Source organism: Ovis aries, chromosome 13 (assembly GCF_016772045.2).
Source record: "Ovis aries strain OAR_USU_Benz2616 breed Rambouillet chromosome 13, ARS-UI_Ramb_v3.0, whole genome shotgun sequence".
NCBI lineage: Eukaryota > Metazoa > Chordata > Mammalia > Artiodactyla > Bovidae > Ovis > Ovis aries.
In genome coordinates, this window is record NC_056066.1 from 35,613,268 (window position 1) to 35,631,817 (window position 18,550).

Consider the following 18,550-nt stretch of genomic DNA (forward strand, 5'->3'; position numbering starts at 1 on the left):
GCATCATCTCTGGATTAAGAACAACAATGAAGACAATAGAAGTTATTTTTAAGGAAAAGAAAAAAAATGTTGTCTTGCAATAAAGAAAAATCTAGTCTCTTCACCCCTCATTACTGTGAGTTCTTGGTCAAGGTTACATCCCAGCAGAAAACTGGGGATCCTTGAACTCATCAGTAAAACCAAAGCTGCAAACAGCAGTCTGGTATGGGTGGTTGAATGAAGTCATGTTAAACCCAGATCTTGAAAAGCAAGGTGATTTTACTGTGAGTTGATATGTTAAAGAGCTCTACTTCTTTCCATTAAGCATGTCTGTACACTCCTGGTATACTTAATCTTTTCTTGGACTTCAGGGCTGATCTCCAGCAAATCTAGCCATGTGAATGTCGCAATATCACCAGCCGCAAAATACCGCTTGCCTCCTGCTTGCACGATCACACCCTGGCTGAGAATGTGTTGGTGGTCTTCCTTTTCTGAGAAAGAGTTCCACCAGCAGGTTGAAAATCTTTCACATTCCAAGGAAGAGGAAGATTGACCAAAGCGAGAGTTTCCAGAAGGTTAGCTACCACGCTAACCTTCCGGAGGAAGGCTGAGATGTCAGTGACCTGCCCCCTCCTCTTCAGCCACCATGGCACCTCCACTCTTCCTCTAACATCCTTGCGTTAGAATTCATCCTGTGACACAAATGCTCTTTTACTGGACAGATCAGACCTGTGTTCTTTGTACTGGAAAGTCCTCCAGTTCAGAAAAGTTTTCAGCTTTCTGTTTGGATGGAAGCTGGGGAAAATGCAGTGGGGTTGGATTTACTTTCACAGGATTTCATGACTCTGTAAATGCTAAGCATTTGCTCCAGAAAGATCTGACAGCTAGTGATATAAACACAAGAAATATAAATACATATTTGAGTGAAGTATGGATTATTGTAAGGGTGTCAACTTTGGAGGTCAGCAGACCCAGGGCCAAACCCCAGCTGGGTCACCAACAAGTTGCATGAGCCAAGGCTATCTTTCAGCTTTTCTGAATCTATTCTTTCACTGGGAGAGGGGGTGTCCTACAACTTATCTTTTTTATTATTAATATATTTATTTATTTGGCTATGCTGGCTCGTAGTTGCAGCATGTGAGATCTATTTCCTTAACCAGGAATCAAACCCAGGCCCCCTGTATTGAGATCATGGAGTCTTAGCCACTGGACCACCAGGGAAGTCCCCTAGGGCCTGTCTTCAAGTGTCGTTAGAACTAAGTGACAAACATGGCAAGCACCTCGTCCAGTACTTGGCACACAGCACAGGCCCAGTAATGTTGGTTTCTTTGCCACACCTCCATGGCTTGTTATGAGATTTGATTTGGGGAGAGGCTGAGGCAAAATAAAGCCAGATTGGAGGAGCATGTCAATTGAAAGCCAGGATGAGGATGCAAGGCAGAAGGTGAGTATATAGAAAGAGAAACACTTCTATGGGTCCCATGTAAGCAGAAATAAGAGCTATCTTGAGGGCTGCCCATCAGGAGAGCCAACCAGACCTTCCCCTGAGAATGATCCCTTTCATGGGCCAAGGATGGATCACACCTGGTCAGCTTACAAAAGGCGCCATCTTTCATGCTTAGCAAAGAGAATCTTTCTTCTTTTTCTCCATTTTAAATAATCTTTCACATCAATTTTTAAAAGTTGAAGTATAGTTGATTTACAATGTTGTATTAGTTACTGCTGTATACCAAAACGACCCAATTATCCACATATATACATTTTTCTTTTTTAAAATATTCTTTCCCATAATAGTTTATCATAGGATATTGAATATAGTTCCTGTGTCATACAGTGGGACCTTGTTGTTTATCCACTCTCTATGTCTGTGAGTCTGTTTTTGTTTTGTAGATAGGTTCATTTGCATCGTATTCAGATTACACATATAAGTGATATCATATGGTATTTGTCTTTCAAAGAGAATTTTTCAAATGGCAGTTGTCATCATCACAATGGCCACATTAATTATGAATGTATAATATTTCTTTCACTTTTATATTAATTAAGAAATCCCAATGCTACTTAGAAATCAAACTTCATGGGTTGCATGGTTTAGTCAATTAGGTTGAGATTATACTGCTTACATTTTTCAGCAATTACATGTGGATCCACCCTTCTCAGCTATCTGGTTTAGAATCAGCATCTGATATAAAATTAGTTGAGTCCAAGGATTGTCAGGTCAATCAGTTAATCTATATTGCTGGTTCAAATCCAGGTCTGAAGAGTCACTAAAAAATTCCAGTTGATCCACTGCAGCTCCGTGGCTTGGCTTTCTTTGATCTTTCAGACCTAACCTTCTATGTGGCTTCTTTATGGCCCCCTCACGACAGAGCTGGCTTAGATGTCCCAGGTGGAAGAGCTAGATAAGTAAGCTTTTGCTTTGGTATTTAAAAATCTCTATAGCAGAAATTTGTGTTTGTGTACATAAAAAGCACGCACCTGCATACAGCAAAAGGCAAACCTGCTTACCTTTCATTTTCATCCTTCAGTCCCCTCCCCAGAGGAAACCATGTCTAACAATGTAACACGTTCTATCAACAGATTGTCGCGTCGTTTTTATGTGATTATACTATTCATACATATTCAACAGCTGACTTTTAAAAGTCTTAACAGTGTGTTATAGATATTTTGTCACATCAGTAAATACACACTTTTCTTATTTTTCCAACAGCAGAGCGAGAAGAGCAGTTAGACTGCAGGGAAAAAGAACGGGAACTAATGCAAACTGTGTTGTAACAAAATGTTTCAGTGAGGATTAAAGGAAACATGAAGAACCACACAGCACGTGCCCCATATCCATCACCTCTTCCATGGATTCATTAACGGAGCCATAAGCTCTTTCTAATGGATGGAGGAGCCTGGTAGGCTGCAGTCCATGGGGTTGCACAGAGTCGGAAACGACTGAAGCAACTTAGCAGCAGCAGCAAGCTCTTTCTAAAGTGTAGCTGGTACAAGGAGTGCGACAATCAACATTCTCATACATATATTTTTGAACACTTACTAGTGTTTTTACAGAAGTGAGAATGAAGGGTTGTGTAGGCTGTTCATACAGAGGGAGGTTTGCCTAACTGCTTTCCAAAAGTTGTACCAATTTACACTCCAGCCAACCATGTATACATGGTGATCTATTTCCCCCTCGCTTTTGCCCAAAGTGGGTTTTATTTATTTATCTATATATTTTAAAAACTATATTTTTAGCATTTAGCAATTCTTAGACATGTGTTTGATCCCTGGGTCGGGAAGATTCCCTGGAGAAGGAAATGGCCACCCACTCCAGTAATCTTGCCTGGGAGACCCCATGGACAGAAGAGCCTGGCGGGCTACAATCCATGGGGTCACAAAGGGTCGAGTGAGACTGGACTTACACACACTCTCATTTATTGACTTAGCTTTGGCTGCACTGGGTTGTCGGTGCTGAGCGGGCTTTCTCTAGCTGGGGCAAGTGGAGGTTACTCTCCGTGGCTTTGCTCAGCCTTGTCACTGTGGTGGCTTCTTTTGTTGCGGAGAATGGGCTCTAAGAGCAAGAACTGCAGTAGCTGTGGCGCTTGGGCTTGGTTCCTCCACAGCATGTGGGATCTTCCTGGATTGGGGATCAAACCTATGATCCCTGCATTGACAAGTGGATTCTTAACCACTGGACCATGAGGGAAGTCCCCAGACTGGATTTTATAATAAAATTTCTCATCGAGTAGGTGACTATAAACTGATCTTTGACACACTGAATTACAGTATAACAAATACTTTACCCAAAAGACCTCCAAGGCAACCAAACAGAGCAGAGACCATACATTATATATTCAAATTTTTAATAGAATGTTCTCACTTTTATCTAGCATCCAGATTTATGAAATCTTGCCTTTTCTTCCCATAATGCTTCTGTATGACTTCAGTTGGAAACTTAGGGTATATGAAAATCAGTTCTTTCCCCTTCAAACCTAAGGACCTTGTGATTACTTAAGTATTCAGGGGAGGTTAGATTCTAGTTGCTACAAGCCTGCAAAGTCCTGTCATTAGAATAAAAATATGTTGGTTTTCTCCACACGGCACATCTTCCCCCAAGTTGTCTCTCGGAGACTGTGAATTGAGTGGGTCCTGGCTGCAGGGATTTCGTCTTTATCACAGATTAAGATCTTCTAGAAGCAACTTGAAAATGCCAAGGTTAAGTCAGCACCGTATTCGCTCTCTTCTCACTCCCTAAATTAGAGATCATGTTTGCAAGTTGGTTCTGTGAGAACTTGAAGAAAAGCCACTCCTCACCCTTCGCCAAGCCTCTGGTTTTATTTGTCATCTTGCTCGCCCTCTGCTGGTCATTCAGTAGAAGAACATGAATGATTAGAATTGTTCTCTGACCGTGGGAGGCTTCTCTTAATTGGTTTCTGTTTTGGGAAATCAAAATTCCAGTTGCACTTCCTAATTCTAAAAATGTTCAACTCATGCATTTTAGTGGATTAGATTAATCTGAATTACTGAGGGTGTTTGGAGGTGGGCTTGAGGTGGAAGAAAACTAGTGTGACCTCTTTTTATATAGGTCTTACTGTTTAGCTCTTCAAGAGTAGATTTTCTCATGTGTATAATTTTCTCGTGTGTATAATTGTACATCATAGTTCAGAGAGTAGAATGGACATTAGTGTATTCTGCCAATCTGGGGAACTCAGCTGAAAGTATCCTGAGACTGAGAAAGAACTCAGAAGTAGACAGCTTCTGCTCATTACCTGACCCCTTTACTCAACAGAGTCTCGTAGTGTTTTCAAAGTCCTAAAGGCTCCATCTGACTTGTAAGCACTACACAACACCATTCCAGAAAATCCTCAAAGCTCATCGGCATTACGATGACGCCAAGCCATTTAGGAGTCAAGCGCTCTGGTCCTTCTGGGACGCGTACACAGGACAGCAGAGCACTAAGAAGGCAGGTGGAGGTCTAGACTACTCGCCCCAATTCTTCACGGTGTCACCTTCATCTTCTTCTGGTAACAGCACCACCATCCCTTTGGGAAATCGCTGTTTCTCCTCCACGTGTCTCCAGGGATTCTAATTACATTCCTTGGATTCCTGGCCACAGGGTTAGACACAGAAGCCAGGCCTGAAAAACCACAACATCACACCTTCCTGGTCAAAATGACTGGCAAATGACCCAAACCTGGCCCTTTCTCGGGGTTTCATACGTTAATGCTGGGAGAGAGAAGCGTTCTCTCTCTTCTAGGGTCACAAATCTGAGATTAAGAAACCTGATCCTGTCCACGGTTCTTCTCTCTCACCTGCATCATGGTAGACACCTAGGATAGCAGGTATGGAAGAAGGAGATCTCGGAGCTGAAGTATATCGGAGGTAAAATTTCTGAAGGAATGATCTTCAGAAATGAGCAAGAGGAGAGTCAAGGATGACTTCCAGATTTCTACCTCTGGTTCCTGGATGAATGTATCACCATTTGTTGTTATAGGGGGAGAGCCAAGAGTGGGACTGGAGAAGAACCCTGGAGCTGTGAGGTGACAACCAGGAGTCCTGTTTTGGATGCATGGACCTGGAGGTATCTGTGAAGACACCAGGTGGCAGGTGCCACGTGTGTGGTTGGATGTGTGACTTTGAGGCTGGGGAGAGAGATGTAACTGAAGAGACTAATTTAGAAACTGTGACGTATACAATGTAAGTGAAGATATTGCAGTGGATAAAAATATTTAGGTATTGAAGAGAAGAAGACCCAGAACCAAGTTTTGAGGAGGATCAAATTTTAATGATTGAGTCGAGAAGAATTTAGGGACTTCCCTATAGTGCAGATGGTAAAGAAACTGCCTGCAATGCAGGAGACCTGGGTTCGATCCCAGGGTCAGGAAGATCCCCTGGAGAAGGAAATGGCAACCCACTCCAGTTGTCTTGCCTGGAGAATTCCATGGACAGAGGAGCCTGGAAGGCTATAGACCATGGGGTTGCAAAGAATCGGATAGGACTTATCGACTAACACACACACACACAGAGAAGAACTTAGCAAATGAACCTAAAAGGTTAAAAAAAAAAAAAAAAGGAGAGTGGGACAAAGATATCCTAGAACCGAGAGAAGAGTTTTAAAATAGGATAGTGGTCAGCTAAGTCAAAAGTTACTGAGAAGTAGAGAACTTTGAAGTCAGAGACTCATTGGGTTTGGCAATAAGGAGGTCACTGGTGAAGTTGACAAGCATTTTCAGTGGAGTAACAGGCATGGAAACTAGTTCAGAGGAGGTTTAGGAGGGAAACCACCTAACTACAGTGACCAGCAGTACAGATGACATTGTGCGTTTATGGGAGACCCCTTACCCTGACCCCCATACACACACAAAAACACACACACACACATATATACACTCACCACAGTACAGACACATAGCAGTGACTGCTAAAGCTTTTAAAAATGTTTGAAAGACTCTCATTGTATCCCCTGGCAGAAAAATTCATTCCTTGGGTATTTGACTCTAAAACCATCAGAACCTAGAACCATGAAGACTGTAGCAAAAATATTGGGGGAATTCTTAGGTATAGAAGAGAAGGTGCTGGACTTTCTTGATAGCTCAGGGGTAGAATCCGCCTGCCAGTGAAGGAGACACAGGTCTGATCCCTGGACCAAGAAGATCCCACAGGCGGAGGAGCAAGTAGGCCCACACGCCGCAAATACTGGGCCCGTGCTCTAGAGCCCAGGAACCGTGACTACTAAAGCCTGTTGCTTCCAAGTCTGTGCTCCCCAGGAGAAGCCAGCGCAATGAGACGCCCACACATGGCAACAAAGAGTAGCTTCCACATGCTGCCACCAGCAGCCCTCAGAGCAGTGACGACTAGGACAGCTGAAAGTAAATAAATAAATAAAATTATTTTTGGAAGAAACCTCAAGAGAAGGTGCTACTCTCCCCTCTCCCATCCATACAGGCTCCATTATTCGTGGTAATTATACTTTGGCCACCTGATATGAAGTACCAACTCATTAGAAAAGGCCCTGATGCTGGGAAAGATTGAAGGCAGGAGGAGAAGGGGATGACAGAGGGTGAGATGGTTGGATGGCATCACTGGCTCAATGGACATGAGTGGGTAAAGTCCGAGAGTTGGTGATGGACGGGGAGGCCTGGCTTGCTGCAGTCCATGGGGGTCGCAAAGAGTCGGACATGACTGAGTGACTGAACTGAACTGAACTGAATGTTCTACAGGGTCACCACCAGTGTTGAATCCAATAATATTGAGCTACGGCTCCAAGGGGAAACAGAGGATGACATTCTCGTGAGCTTCTGGCCTGTGTTGTCATCGACCAAAACACCACTCGTGTTCTGTATTTGCCAACATCCTTGTGAAACAAGCCCATCTCATCAGTCCTGAAGATCTACACATAACACTTAGCAGACACTTAAAAAAATTCTTCCCCAGCCTCCTGCCCTGCAGAGCCTGCCATATCTGAATGTTTCACATTTTTATGCTATACTGGCTTTTGAAAAGTGTGAGCCACCACTGGCCCACAAGAGTTTAATGTTTTCCTGATGCTGGGGAATGTGATAGTAAATTTCTTTGGCTTTAATGGCCTCACAGCAATGATGTCCACTGTGTATTTCTTTTTTGAATCTGTTTTACTTGTACTACTTTCCACAAAACAGGCCGGTAAGTCAAAGGACAAATGTTGGGGCAAGAAATAGTGACTTTGGCCAGCAAACCAAGAAGGTGGTGGGCTAATGTTCTAAAGAACCATCTTAGCTCGGAAGAGCATCCAGGCTTCTTTTATGCTAAGGGAAAAGGGGAAGTCAGAGGAGTCAAGATTGAAAGGGTAAACATGAGTGAAGACGTCTTGGGGACACCTAGCCTTCAAGGAAGCATAACATGTCTCTGTTCTATTTGCTCATATAGGCTGTGTCACAAATCTCCTGCAAAAATTTCAAGTTGTTAGCAGTTATTTTTACCTTAGCATTCTTATCTCTTATCTCAGCAAGGCTTCTAGGCTGAAAGCAAGCTTATCTACAAGCAGCAGCCATAACTAACCCTGGTCAGGAACTTTCTTCAGGTACCATAAGAGCTAGTTATGCCCAAGCAACATTTCTCTAATATTTAACTCTTTATGTGCAGAGCTAAAGTGATGGAATATGTAGGCTGAAGAATGATGCGGGCAGTTCCAACATGGTGTTCTGCTCTTCTCTCCTTCAAATCTGCAAGGTTAAACTCTTTTCCATCTCTCCTGTAGGTTCTTCACACACAACAGATACTTACTACTTTCTGGAGTGGCCTAAGGCACAGGCCAGTGAATTTCTTCTTCCATTTTCTGGGTGCCACATATGATGAGCTTCCCTGGTGGCTCAGAGGGCAAAGTGTCTGCCTGCAATGCAGGAGACCTGGGTTCAATCCCTGGGTCAGGAAGATCCCTGGAGAAGGAAATGGCAACCCACTCCAGTACTCTTGCCTGGAAAAATGCCATGGACAGAGAAGCCTGGTAGGCTACAGTCCATGGGATTGCAAAGAGTTGGACATGACTGAGCAATTGCTTGCTTGCTTGCATATGATAGATTCCTTAACATTAAATCTATAGACATAGCACTGTAACTCATGCCTGAACAGAGTTTATTAAACACACATATTTTCTTCCAAAGACACATCACAACCTTCTTGTGCTCAGGAACATCAGACAGCACTTTGCTTGGGGGCTATTTCAAACAGAACAATCACCAAGAAAAAGCACAGAAACGTGGAAGACGTGGCACTGAACAGACTGCAGAAAAGTCCTTTGTTCAGTGGGAGCTGAAACAAGAAGGTGGTGTCATCTTGTTCAGTCTTAGCTGGAAACCTTGCAGGAGGAGATGGTATATATCTTTAAATGATGGCCGAAGCGCCATCAGTATCAATTATGTGGTTACAAATACGTTTTAGCATGTAGGCAAACTTGCAAAAGAGATCTGCAAATGGCGACTAACTTTTGGAAGGGTTGACTCTGGCTTTAGGCAGACCAGTGTTTTAGTCCTTCCAGGGTCTGTATGATCCCCGCCACCTGCCCACTACTGCATTCTCTTCTCACTCTTCTCTTATATTCATTCAGCTCCTTTCAGTCCATTGATCCCACTAAATCCCCTGCTGCTTTGCAGATTTCACAGGAGCTGTTTCCTGTGCCTGAGGAGCTCTCCACTTGGTTGTTGTGTAGAAAATTTCTATTCATCCTTTGGAGCTTAATTTATTTGTTTATTCAGTTTTGGCTGGGCTGAGTCTTTGTTGTTGTACGGGCCTTTCTCTAGCTGTGGTGTGCGGGCTTCTCATTGCAGTGGCTTTTCCTGTGGCTCCCAGGCTCTAGAGCACAGGCTCAATAATCATGGCACATGGGCTTAGTTCCCAGAGCAGGGATTGAACCTGTGTCTCCTGCATTGGAAGGGGGATTCTTTACCACTGAGCTACGGGGAAGCTCACTTTAGAAGTCCCTTTCTTAGGGAAACCCATCAGGACTATCAGCCAGGTTAGATCTCACTAACACATGGTCTCCTGGCACCAGTGAACATTTCCTTCATCACACTTGTCACAACTAAAATGAACTGTTATATTTATCACAACTTTCATTGTGAAAGTAGGAAATTTGAGAAAATTGGTGGCAAAGGGGTGAGATTGCCATTTTGGACATATTGCACTGGGTATGCCCATGTGGTACTGAAGTGGAGATTTCCAGAAGAGTCAGATACAAAAAACTGTAAATGGAGTGACATGTCTTGAATGCAAAAAATATGTTTGGTTTGTAACAATGTTTAAGTGGTTGTTGAAACCTGAGGTTAGGTGAAATCACCAAAGAAGACTGTGGGAAACAACAAAAGACATAAACACAGACAGAACATAAGGACTTCCCTGCTGGTCCAGTGGTTAAGACTTCCCCTTCCAATGTAGAGGCTGTGGGTTCAATCCCTGGTTGGGGAGCTAAGATCTTACATGCTGTGCAGCACCTCCCCACCCCATAAAAAGAAGCTAGAAGAATCCAAACATTTAAGGGAAGTCAAAGGAGGCGAAGCCTAAAAGACTGATGAACAGTTGTTGGAGACTTGGGAAGAGAATGGCTACACATGCCAGTATTCTCTCCTGGAGAATTCCATAGACAGAGGAGCCTGGCAGGCTATGGGCTACAGTCCATGGGGTTGCAAAGAGTCAAACACAACTGAGTGACTAATACCTTCACTTTTGTGTGTGTGGGGTGAAGAGAACCAGAAGAGCAGTTCCTGGACTTTAAGAAAGAAGAGAGCTGGGGAGGAGGTCCTAAGATGGTGGAGGAATAGGATGGGGAGACCACTTTCTCCCCCACAAATTCATCAAAAGAACATTTAAACGCTGAGTAAATTCCACAAAACAACTTCTGAATGCTGGCAGAGGACATCAGGCACCCAGAAAAGCAGCCCACTGTCTTTGAAAGGAGGTAGGAAAAAATATAAAAGACAAAAAGAGAGACAAACGAGGTAGGAACAGAGCTCCGTCCTGGGAAGGGAGTCTTAAAAAGAGAGAAGTTTCCAAACACCAGGAAACACTCTCACTGCCGAGTCTGTGGCGAGCCTTGGAAGCACAGAGGGCAGCATAACTGGGAGGAAAACTAAATAAATAATTAAGACCCACAGATTACGAGCCCAACGGTAACTCCCCCAGCTGAGAAGCAGCACAGATGCCTGCATCAGCCACTAGCAAGTAGGGGCTGGGCAGGGAGGCGCGGGCTGCATTGCTTAGAGTAAGGACTGGGCCTGAATGCCCTGAGGGCAATCTGAGGGAAATGTCTTGGGCTAGCAAACCAGACTGTGGCACAGCTACCACACAAAAAGCCCTAACCTAAGACACCATCAGGCCCACTCACAGAACAAAGGACTAGCCCGCTGCAGACCATCCTCCTCCGGTGACTGGCAGCCAGAGCCAGAAGGGGGCAATCACAGCCCCAGAGAGGCATTATCTATCAAACTGCAAGCAGGCTTCTTTGCTAACTAAGACTTATTTGGGTTCTGGACGGTCAACATCCGCCTGAGAAGGTGCACCGGTTGTACACCCAGAAAACTGAGCGGCAGGGACGGGGGAGGCGATAAGTTGCAGTGACCGTGCTCGCCAAACACCTCATTACCTGAGCTGCTCGGACCTGGGAAGGGGACAAAACGCAGGCTCAACCAAGTCTGTGCCTCTGAGGACCACCTGAGTGCCTGAACCTGAGCGGCTTAGACCTGGGAGGTGCATGCAACCCAGGGCAGGCCTCGGACGGTTCCTGGAGGAGCAACCTAGAGCCTGAGCAGTGTGGGCAGGGAGGGCACACGCACCGTGAGCAGGGGCAGGTCCAGTGTGGCTGAGACACTGCAAGCACATGCCAGTGTTATTTGTTTGCAGTGTCCCTCCCTCCCCACAGTGCAACTGAACAAGTGAGCCTAAAAAAAGTGTCCACCATCTCCCCACTTGTGTCAGGGTGGAAATCAGACACTGAAGAGACCAGCAAACAGAAGAAGATAAAACGGAGGGAACAGTCTTGAAAGTGACAGGTGCAATAGATTAAAACCCTGTAGTTAGTACTGACTATATAGGAAGGGCCTATAGATCTTGGGAAATATAAGCCGGACCAAGGAACTATCCGAAAATGAACTGACCCCACACTGCCCACAACAACACCAGAGAAAGTCCTAGATATATTTTTACTATCATTAAAAAAATTTTTTTTTAATTTTCAGTCCTCTATTACTCCTTTAATTTTAATTTTTATAACCTACTATTACTTTGCAAAAAAAAGAGACCCTAGTTTTAAAGCAAACTTCATATATATATTTTATAATTTTTGTGTCTTTTTTTTTCTTTTCTATAATATTGTATTTTTGGAAATCCAACCTCTACTCTAGATTTTTAATCTTTGCTTTTTGGTATTTGTTATCAATTCTGTACCTTTAAGGACCCAATCTTCAGTACCCATTTTTACTTGGGAGCAAGATAACTGGCTTGACTGCTCTTTCCCCCTTTGGACTCTCCTTTTTCTCCAACAGGTCACCTCTATCTCCTCCCTCCCCCTTCTCTTCTCTACCCAACTCTGTGAATCTCTTTGTGTGTTCCAGATGGTAGAGAACACTTAGGGAACTGATTACTGGCTGGATCTGTCTCTCTCCTTTTGATTCCCCCCTTTATCCTCCTGGCCACCTCTGTCTCCTTCCTCCCTCTTCTCTTCTCTGTATAACTCCATGAACATCTCTGAGCAGTCCAGACTGTGGAGTGCACATAAGGAAGTGATTACTGGCTAGCTTGCTCTCTCTTCTCTTAATTCCACCTCATCTCATTCGGGTCACCTCTAACTCCCTCTTCCCTATTCTCTTCTCCGTGTAACTCTGGGAACCTCTCCTGGTGTCCCTCACTGTGGAGAAACTTTTCATCTTTAACCTAGATGTTTTATCATCAGTGCTGTATAGATGGAGAAGTCTTGAGGTTACTGTAAAACTAAGACTGAAAACCAGAAGCAGGAGGCTTAAGTCCAAATCCTGAGAACACCAGAGAACTCCTGACTCCAGGGAACAATAATCAACAGGAGCTCATCAAACGCCTCCATACCTACACTGGAACCAAGCACCACCCAAGGACCAATAAGTTCCAGAGCAAGACATACCACGGAAGTTCTCCAGCAACACAGGAACACAGCGCTGAGCTTCAATATACAGGCTGCCGAAAGTCACTCCAAATCCATTGACATTTCATAACTCATTCCTGGACACTTCATTGCACTCCAGAGAGAAGAAATCCAGCTCCACCCACCAGAACACCTACACAAGCTTCCCTAACCAGGAAACCTTGACAAGCCACCCATACACCCCCACCCATAGCGAGGAAACTCAACAATAAAGAGAACTCCACAAACTGCCAGCATACAGAAAGGCCACCCCAAACACAGCAATATAAACAGGATGAAGAGACAGAGGAATACCCAACAGGTAAAGGAACAGGATAAATGCCCACCAAACCAAACAAAAGAGGATGAGATTGGGAATCTACCTGATTAAGAATTCCAAATAAAATAGAAAATGATAGAAAATGATCCAAAATCTTGAAATCAAAATGGAATCACAGATAAATAGCCTGGAGACAAGGATTGATAAGATGCAAGAAAGGTTTAACAAAGACCTACAAGAAATAAAAAAGAGTCAGTATATAATGAATAATGCAATAAATGAGATCAAAAACACTCTGGAGGGAACAAATAGTAGAATAATGGAGGCAGAAGATAGGATTAGTGAAGTAGAAGATAGAATCGTAGAAATAAATGAATCAGAGAGGAAAAAAGAAAAATGAATTAAAAGAAATGAGGACAATCTCAGAGACCTCCAGGAAAATGTTAAATGCCCCAACATTTGAATCATAGGAATCCCAGAAGAAGGCAAAAAGAAAGACCATGAAAAAATACTTGAGGAGATAATAGTTGAAAACTTCCCTAAAATGGGGAAGGAAATAATCACCCAAGTCCAAGAAACCCAGAGCGTCCCAAACAGGATAAACCCAAGGTGAAACACCCCAAGACACATATTAATCAAATTAACAAAGATCAAACACAAAGAACAAATATTAAAAGCAGCAAGGGAAAACAACAAATAACATACAAGGGGATTCCCATAAGGATAATAGCTGAGCTTTCAATAGAGACTCTTCAGGCCAGAAGGGAATGGCAAGACATACTTAAAGTGATGAAAGAAAATAACCTACAGCCCAGATTACTGTACCTAGCAAGGATCTTATTCAAATATGAAGGAGAAATCAAAAGCTTTACAGACAAGCAAAAGCTGAGAGAATTCAGCACCACCAAACCAGCTCTCCAACAAATGCTAAAGGATCTTCTCTAGACAGGAAACACAAAAAGAGTGTATAAATTCAAACCCAAAACAATAAAGTAAATAGCAACAGGATCATACTTATCAATTACCTTAAACGTAAATGGGTTGAATGCCCCAACCAAAAGACAAAGACTGGCTGAATGGATACAAAAACATGACCCCTATATATGTTATCTACAAGAGACCCACCTCACAACAAGGGACGCATACAGACTGAAAGTGAAGGGCTGGAAAAAGATATTCCATCCAAATAGAGACCAAAAGAAAGCAGGAGTAGCAATACTCATATCAGATAAAATAGACTTTAAAACAAAGGCTGTGAAAAGAGACAAAGAAGGACACTACATAATGATCAAAGGATCAATCCAAGAAGAAGATATAACACTTATAAATATATATGCACCCAACATAGGAGCACCACAAAATGGAATCACAGATAAATAGCCTGGAGACAAGGATTGATAAGATGCAAGAAAGGTTTAACAAAGACCTAGAAGAAATAAAAAAGAGTCAGTATATAATGAATAATGCAATAAATGAGATCAAAAACACTATGTAAGACAATATGTAAGACAAATGCTAACAAGTGTGAAAGGGAAATTAACAATAACACAATAATTGTGGGAGGCTTTAATACCCCACTCACACCTATGGATAGATCAACTAAACAGAAAATTAACAAGGAAACACAAACTTTAAATGATACATTAGACCAGTTAGACCTAATTGATATCTATAGGACATTTCACCCCAAAACAATGAATTTCACCTTTTTCTCAAGCGCACATGGAACTTTCTCCAGGATAGATCACATCCTGGGCCATAAATCTAGCCTTGGTAAATTCAAAAAAATTGAAATCATTGCAAGCATCTTTTCTGACCACAATGCAGTAAGATTAGGTCTTAATTACAGGAGAAAAACTATTAAAAATTCCAACATATGGAGGCTGAACAACACGCTGCTGAATAATCAACAAATCACAGAAGAAATCAAAATAATCATAGAAACGAATGAAAATGAAAACACAACAACCCAAAACCTGTGGGACACTGTAAAAGCAGTGCTAAGGGGAAGGTTCATAGCAATACAGGCATACCTCAAGAAACAAGAAAAAAGTCAAATAAATAACCTAACTCTACACCTAAAGCAATAGAAAAGGAAGAAATGAAAAATCCCAGGGTTAGTGGAAGGAAAGAAATCTTAAAAATTAGGGCAGAAATAAATCCAAAAGAAACAAAGGAGACCATAGCACAAATCAACAGAGCTAAAAGCTGGTTCATTGAAAGGATAAATAAAATTGACAAACCATTAGCCAGACTCATTAAGAAACAAAGGGAGAAAAATCAAATCAATAAAATTAGAAATGAAAATGGAGAGATCACAACAGACAACACAGAAATACAAAGGATCATAAGAGACTACTATCAGCAATTATATGCCAATAAAATGGACAACTTGGAAGAAATGGACAAATTCTTAGAAAAGTACAACTTTCCAAAACTGAACCAGGAAGAAATATAAATCTTGACAGACCCATCACAAGCACAGAAATTGAAACTGTAATCAGAAATCTTCCAGCAAACAAAAGCCCAGGTCCAGATGGCTTCACAGCTGAATTCTACCAAAAATTTTGAGAAGAGCTAACACCTATCCTACTCAAACTCTTCCAGAAAATTGCAGAGGAAGGTAAACTTCCAAACTCATTCTATGAGCCCACCATCACCCTAATACCAAAACCTGACAAAGATGCCACAAAAAAGAAAACTACAGGCCAATATCACTGATGAACATAGATGCAAAAATCCTTAACAAAATTCTAGCAATCAGAATCCAACAACACATTAAAAAGATCATACACCATGACCAAGTGGGCTTTATCCCAGGGATGCAAGGATTCTTCAATATCTGCAAATCAATCAATGTAATACACCACATTAATAAATTGAAAAATAAAAGCCATATGATTATCTCAACAGATGCAGAGAAAGCCTTTGACAAAATTTAACATCCATTTATGATTAAAAAAAAAAAACTCTCCAGAAAGCAGGAATAGAAGGAACATACCTCAACATAATAAAAGCTACATATGACAAACCCACAGCAAACATTATCCTCAATGGTGAAAAATTGAAAGCATTTCCCCTAAAGTCAGGAACAAGACAAGGGTGCCCACTTTCACCACTACTATTCAACATAGTTTTGGAAGTTTTGGCCACAACAATCAGAGCAGAAAAAGAAATAAAAGCAATCCACATTGGAAAAGAAGAAGTAAAACTCTCACTGTTTGCAGATGACATGATCCTCTACATATAAAACCCTAAAGATTCCACCAGAAAATTATTAGGACTAATCAATGAATATAGTAAAGTTGCAGGATATAAAATAAACACACAGAAATCCCTTGCATTCCTATACACTAATAATGAGAAAATAGAAAGAGAAATTAAGGAAACAATTCCATTCACCATTGCAATGAAAAGAATAAAATACTTAGCAATATATCTACCTAAAGAAACTAAAGACCTATATATAGAAAACTAGGAAACACTGGTGAAAGAAATCAAAGAGGACACTAATAGATGGAGAAATATACCATGTTCATGGATCAGAAGAATCAACATAGTGAAAATGAGTATACTACCCAAAGCAATCTATAGATTCAATGCAATCCCTATCAAGTTACCAATGGTATTTTTCACAGAGCTAGAACAAATAATTTCACAATTTGTATGGAAATACAAAAAACCTGGAATAGCCAAAGCAATCTTGAGAAAGAAGAATGGAACAGGAGGAATCAACCTGCCTGACTTCTGGGTCTACTACAAAGCCACAGTCATCAAGACAGTATGGTACTGGCACAAAGACAGATATAGATCAGTGGAACAAAATAGAAAGCCCAGAGATAAATCCATGCACCTATGGACACCTTATCTTTGACAAAGGAGGCAAGAATATACAATGGAGAAAAGACAATCTCTTTAACAAATGGTGCTGGGAAAACTGGTCAACCACTTGTAAAAGAATGAAACTAGAACACTTTCTAACACCATACACAAAAATAAACTCAAAATGGATTAAAGATCTAAACATAAGACCAGAAACTATAAAACTCCTAGAGGAGAACATAGGCAAAACACTCTCCAACATAAATCACAGCAGGATCCTCTATGACCCACCTCCCAGAATATTGGAAATAAAAGCAAAAATAAACAAATGGGACCTAATTAAAATTAAAAGCTTCTGCACAACAAAGGAAACTATAAGCAAGGTGAAAAGACAGCCTTCAGAATGGAAGAAAATAATAGCAAATGAAGCAACTGACAAAGAACTAATCTCAAAAATATACAAGCAACTCCTGCAGCTTGATTCCAGAAAAATAAATGACCCAATCAAAAAATGGGCTGAAGAACTAAACAGACATTTCTCCAAAGAAGACATACAGATGGCTGCTGCTGCTACTGCTATTGCTTCAGTTGTGTCCAACTCTGTGCGACCCCAGAGACAGCAGTCCGCCAGGCTCCCCCATCCCTGAGATTCTCCAGGCAAGAACACTGGAGTGGGTTGCCATTTCCTTCTCCAATGCATGAAAGTGAAAAGTGAAAGTGAAGTCGCTCAGTCGTGTCTGACTCTTCACGACCCCATGGACTGCAGCCTACCAGGCTCCTCCGTCCATGGGATTCTCCAGTCAAGAGTACTGGAGTGGGGTGCCATCAAACACATGAAAAGATGCCCAACATCATTCATTATCAAAGAAATGCAAATCAAAACCACAATGAGGAACCATTTCATGCCAGTCAGAATGGCTGCTATCCAAAGGTCTACAAGTAATAAATACTGGAGAGGGTGTGGAGAAAAGGGAACCCTCTTACACTGTTGCAAACTAGTACAGCCCCTATGGAGAACAGTGTGGAGATTCCTTAAAAAACTGGAAATAGAACTGCCTTATGACCCAGCAATCCCCCTACTGGGCATACACACTGAGGAAACCAGAATTGAAAGAGACACGTGTACCCCAATGTTCATCGCAGCACTGTTTATAATAGCCAGGACATGGAAGCAACCTAGACGTCCATCAGCAGATGAATGGATAAGAAAGCTGTGGTACATATACACAATGGAGTATTACTCAGCCATTAAAAAGAATACATTCAAATCAGTTCTAATGAGGTGGATGAAACTGGAGCCTATTATACAGAGTGAAATAAGCCAGAAAGAAAAACACCAGTACAGTATACTAATGCATATATATGGAATTTAGAAAGATGGTAATGATAACCCTGTATGCGGGACAGCAAAAGAGACACAGATGTATAGAAGAGTCTTTTGGACTCTGTGGGAGAGGGAGAGGGTGGGATGATTTGGGAGAATGGCATTGAAACATGTATAATATCATATATGAAATGAATCACCAGTCCAGGTTCGATGCATGATACAGGATGCTTGGGGCTGGTGCACCGGGATGACCCAGAGGGATGGTATGGGAAGGGAGGTGGGAGGGGGGTTCAGGATGGGGAACACGTGTACACCCGTGGCAGATTCATGTTGATGTATGGCAAAACCAATACAATATTGTAAAGTAATTAGCCTCCAATTAAAATAAATAAATTTATATTGAAAAAAAAGAAAGAAGAGAGTTTCAGAATGCATATAAGGCTTCATATAAGTCAGATCAAGATTAAAAATAAATCTTTGGATTTGACTCTGAAGATCACTGAAGACTTTAATGAAAGGAATTTCTGTAGGATGTTAG

The 18,550-nt window shown here is 41.9% G+C and overlaps 1 long non-coding RNA gene across 2 annotated transcripts in view; it reads left to right on the forward strand.

The window, feature by feature from the left end:
- The window catches only part of LOC114117501 (uncharacterized), a 30,650-nt gene extending 12,621 nt beyond the window's left edge, over positions 1 to 18,029 (forward strand). Inside the window, exon 6 of one of the 2 annotated variants that reach the window (XR_006055869.2) lies at positions 351 to 18,029. This is a non-coding gene — a long non-coding RNA (uncharacterized LOC114117501). The remainder of the gene's footprint in view (positions 1 to 350) is intronic. The other variant, XR_009595911.1, reaches the window with a different exon arrangement.
- The last annotated feature ends 521 nt before the right edge of the window (positions 18,030 to 18,550 follow it).